The following is a 5,534-nucleotide window of genomic DNA, read 5'->3' as shown; positions in this document are numbered from 1 at the left end:
CTTCCAGTTATTTTTGCATTCATATATATATTATTTATTCAAAAATAAGATTACATGTTACATTCTCTTGTATAACCTACTTTTTTCATTTATATGTAAAACTTTTTTCTATTTTATTAAATACGTTCTATAAAATCACTTTCATATTAATAGCTGCACAGTGGTCTATCACATGGATATGTCAACATTTACTTAATTCCTGCCATACTGTTAGATGTTTCTTTCCAATTTTTTTGCTTAGAAAAACCAAAAAGGACTAAGATCATCATTACTTTGGCTAAAATTTTATGCACATCTCAATTATTTTTGGAAAATAAATTTCTACAAATGCATTGCTAGGTTAAAAATACACAATTCTAAGGCTTTTGATAGGTATTGTTTTAATAGTTGTGAAACTTCAAAACTTCCAAAATAAGCGCAAAGCAAGAGAAATGGAAAGGGCAATCATGTATTTCTAGACCTCTTCCACATAATCTTCTTCCTCTGTGTCTCATGGTGATACCTTCCAAATCCAAACTGTCCAGCCTGCTGTAATATCTACAGTGTCCTCAGATAGTGAAGCTATAGAGGAGAAGAGCTTAGGACTAGGGGATTGGACACTTGACTGCCAATCCTGAACCAAGCTTCACCCATCTGGCCATAAACAAGGTATTTGGCCTTTAAAGTTTCTCTGTTTGTGAAACCACGTCACCATGGTTTCATCTGGTGTTAGCCAGATAATTACAAAAGGCCCTTCCTGCTCTTACATTGGAAATGAAAGAAAATGGCTGAAAATGCAGGTAAAATATTAACATGGTGCTTCTGATTTTAGCTCCCCGTGCTTTCTTTTCCTCTCATTTCAACCTCCCCATGTGCTTCCCCCAGTGCTTGGGTGCATTTACCTTCTCTTATTTCACTCTAAAACTCACTCTTGCACAGTCTTCAGCTGGGTGGCCAAAGATTACCAAGCCTTTTTGAGTCATTAGGAATTAGAAGTAATCTTTCCCCAATGTGCTCCTTTGCAGTTTATCCAGAGCCTTTGAAATGCAAATCACTCCAACCTGCAGCTGGGGAAACTGGACTCTTTAGGGCCTCCAACTGACCTCCACAGCCTGTGCCCAGCAAGCCCCAAGCAGGCAGGATCCTGTGGCCTGCTTCCGAAGATCAAAGGGGCATTGTTCATCTAAAGTTCACCAGCAGAAAACCTAGATTAGCTAGTAGTTCCGCCCCCATCAGTCTTTAATATCAAACGGCTGTTACACAGGCAGGACGCAGGGCCTCTGGCCACAGGCTCTGAGCAACTCAAGAAGAGAAGCTGCTGAGATATCTCACAAGAGGAAAAAGTAGCAGGTGAGGTTTCTGCTCTGATCTCTCTTGGTATGAAATACATCAGTGGTTAAGAATGGCACCTCTGGGCAGGATGCGGTGGCTCACACCTGAAATCTCAGCACTCTGGGAGGCCAAGATTGGTGGATCGCCTTAGGTCAGGAGTTCACCTGGCCAACATGGTGAAATCCCGTCTCTACTAAAAATACAAAAATTAGCTGGACATGGTGGCACATGCCTATAATCCCAGCTACTTAGGAGGCTGAGGCAGGAGAATCGATTGAACCAGGGAGTTGGAGGTTTCAGTGAGCTGAGATCACACTACTGCACTCCAGCCTGGTGACAGAGCAAGACTCCATCTCAAAAAAAAAAAAAAAGCCGGGCGCGGTGGCTCAAGCCTGTAATCCCAGCACTTTGGGAGGCCGAGGCGGGTGGATCACGAGGTCAAGAGATCGAGACCATCCTGGTCAACATGGTGAAACCCCGTCTCTACTAAAACTACAAAAAATACCTGGGCATGGTGGTGCGTGCCTGTAATCCCAGCTACTCAGGAGGCTGAGGCAGGAGAATTGCCTGAACCCAGGAGGCGGAGGTTGCGGTGAGCCGAGATCGTGCCATTGCACTCCAGCCTGGGTAACAAGAGCGAAACTCCGTCTCAAAAAAAAAAAAAAAAAAGAATGACAGCTCTGGAGTTGGGCAGGCTGGGCTGTTCCTTGGTCTTGCGCAGAGGAGTTGCTAACACAAGCATTTGAAATAAACTAAATGAATTTCCATAGCTATGTCTAGGGGGCATAAACTCTCTTTCATTAGCACATTTATGGTCTCCTCCTTGCTCTTCTTTGAACTAGTCCTGACTGGGCAGTGGAAGTCAGCAATCTCTGGCCAGCAGGGAGTGGACTCTGAGCTTCCTGATCACCACATGTTTCCACGCTGCACAGTTTGATCGCTGCTGCCTCGTCTTTCCAATAAATGCCCCCTGGACACACACATTCTCACCATTCCCTCCTGGATTCCCACCAACATGATAGTAAAGGAATGCAAAAGGCACGAACTACAAGGGCAGAGACAATGAGAGAGCAGAGGACAGTGGACAAGAGATATCTACAAAATTCTAGAAGCTGCAAAATAAATAAATTAGCAGTAACTGACTTAGCAGAAAGAAGAATAAATCTTTCTTCAGTAGGCTGAGCAAACTAAGAGACCGCAGTTAGTAAGAGACGCCAAAGCTCTAAAAATGTGAAAACAGATAGATGGATGGTATCTGACGGAGAAGAGAGAAAAAAAGTGAATCTGACTTCCTCAATAAGACCAGCTAGATATAATTTCTTAGAGATAAAGAATATATATATATAATATATATATTTTATGTATATAACTTCCTATAGCTAAAAACTATATATATATATTTTTAGAGACCGGGTGTTGCTCTGTTGCCCAGGCTGAAGTGCAGAGATGCAATCGCAGCTCACTGCACCCTCAAGCCTCTTGGCTCAAGCAGTTTTCCCACCTCAGCCTCCCAGGTAGCTGGGACTACAGGTGTGGACCACCAAGCCTGGCTAATTTTTGGTATTTTTTTGTAGAGATGGCGTTATACCATGTTGCCCAGAATGGTCTCAAACTCCTGAGCTCAAGCATTCCACCCAACTTGGTCTCCTAAAGATGACGTTTTTTAATAGAAAAGGTTTTCCAAATGCCCAGCATAATGTTGGATATTTGAAAAAAAGTACATTGCTATGAAATTGAGTAATACTAAGTATGAAGAAGATACACGGAAAGTTTTTTTTTTTTATTTTTATTTTTTAGTTTCCTGGAAGGAATCAACCAGAAAACTAAAAGCTAAAAACACATGGATGTGCTTTCTTAAACATTCTGAGGGAAAATATTTTCAAATATAGAATGTTATACCCAGCCAAATTATCAATCAAATGTAAATTAAGAAAAAAATCTCAGACTTGGAAGATCTCAAAGCTTTATGTCCACAAATTCTTCCTCAGGAAGTTGCTGCAGAATATATTCCATCAAAATGAGAGTTAGGAGAAAAAGACATTAGGCATGGCAAAGATGGAGTCCTAGGAACCAGATTTCCCTTCCCACCTGAAACAAATACAGAACTAGACCAAATATAAGAAACAATGGCTCTGAAGACATTAGACCTTGGCTGACAAAGATTAGTGAAACAAAGAGAGCCCTACATACAGGGAGGACACATACAGGCAGAAGCTAAAGGCTTCTCTGAGTTTGAGGAGATGAAGCAGGATATCTGGGGAAATGTCCTGGGTCAGCATGGTGGCTCATGCCTATAATCCTAGCACTTTGGGAGGCCAAAGCAGATGATCACTTGAGCTCAGGAGTTCAAGACCAGCCTGGGCAGCAGCATAGTGAGACTTCATCTCTAAAAAAAAAAAAAAAAAAAAAAAAAAAGAAAGAAATCATATCTAGCACCCAACACCAATAAAATTCACAATGTTTGGCATCCAATTTTAAAAAGTCACTGTAAAAAGGTAAATGAACCCCATACTGAAGAAAAAACTCCTTTATGGAAAATCACCCAGAAATGGCACAAATGATAGAAATAGTAGACAAAGACATTAAAATAATTGTTATAGGCCGGGCGCGGTGTCTCATGCTTGTAATACCAGCACTTTGAGAGGCCTAGGCAGACAGATTGCTTGAGCTCAAGAGTTCGAGACCAGCCTGCCCAAAATGGCTAAAAATCCCATCTTTACTAAAAATCCAAAAAAGTTAGTCAGGAATGGTGGTATGCATGTATAGTCCCAGCTACTTAGGAGGCTGAGGTTGGAGAATAGCTTGAACCTGGGAAGCGGAGGTTCAGTCAGCCAAGAACACACCAGCCTGGGGGACAGAGTAAGACTCGATCTTACAAAAAAAAAAAAAAAAGAAGAAGAAGAAAAGAAAAAAATTGCCACAACCAAATTTTATATCTCTAAGGAGTTAGACAAAAGATTGAACATATTTAGTAGAGAAACAAAAGATATAACTAAGATCCAAACAGAATCTCTAAAGAGAAAAACTTTTTATATCTGATATGAAAAGTGCATTGGAAGGGAATAATGGCAGATTGTACATTACAGAAAAAAAAAAAGATTAGCAAACTTGAAGAGGCATCAATAAAAAGAATTCAAAATGAAACACAGAAAAGACTGAAACACAAATAAACAGAGTATTAGCCAAATGAGGACAACTTCGAGCAATCAAGTGTAAGTGAGAGTTACTGTAAAACATACTTCACAGCAAATGATCCGCAATTCCTGCTACACACGCCATCATGTAGACCCCTCATCCAGTGTGAGCTGTGCTTAGTGACTAACTTCCAGAGAACAGGATAAGGAAAATGTGATGGTGAGTGACTTGGACATCAGTGTTCCCAAAGAAAAGGAAAGAAAACAGAAAACTATTTGAGGCCAGGTGAGGTGGCTCGCACCTGTAATCCCAGCACTTTGGGAAGCCCAGGTGCATGCATCACTTGAGGTCAGGAGTTCGAGACAAGCTTGGCCAACATGGTGAAACCCTATCTCTATTAACAATATAAAAATTAGCTGGGCGTGGTAGCATGCGCCTGTAATCACGGCTGCTAGGGAGGCTGAGACGTAAGAGTTGCTTGAACCCAGGAGGGAGAGGTTGCAAGGAGCTGAAATAGCATGACAGAGTGAAACTGTGTCTCAAATACACACACACACACACACACACACACATGCACACATATGCACACACACACACACATATTTATATGTATGAAGAAATAACACCAAAAAGCTTCCAGATTTCCAAGCTATAGCATCATCAAATCATTTAAAACTAGTGATAAAAAGACAAATCTTAAAATTAGCCGGGGATGAGGGAAGGGCACATTGTATACAAAGGAAAAAAGATATATGAATAATGGCAGATTTCTCATGAAAAACAATGTAAGCTCAAAGACAGTGAAGCAACATCTTTAAAGCATTGAAAGAAAGGAAAACCTGTCAACACAGAATTCCACATGCAGTGAAATTATCTTTTTAAAAACAAGGATGAAATAAAGACTTTTTCAGACATATAAAAGCTGAAATAATTCAGCACCAGCAGACCTGCACTATAAGAATCTTTAAAAGAAATACTTCAAGCAGAAAGAAAATGATACCAGATGGAAATTTGGATTTACACCAAAAAATGAGAAGCACTAGATATAATATATACATGGATAAACATAAAGGCTATTATTATTATTT

This window comes from Sapajus apella, unplaced genomic scaffold (assembly GCF_009761245.1).
Source record: "Sapajus apella isolate SASKATOON/1434 unplaced genomic scaffold, GSC_monkey_1.0 scaffold31, whole genome shotgun sequence".
Lineage (NCBI taxonomy): Eukaryota > Metazoa > Chordata > Mammalia > Primates > Cebidae > Sapajus > Sapajus apella.
This window is presented reverse-complemented; position numbering follows the sequence as displayed.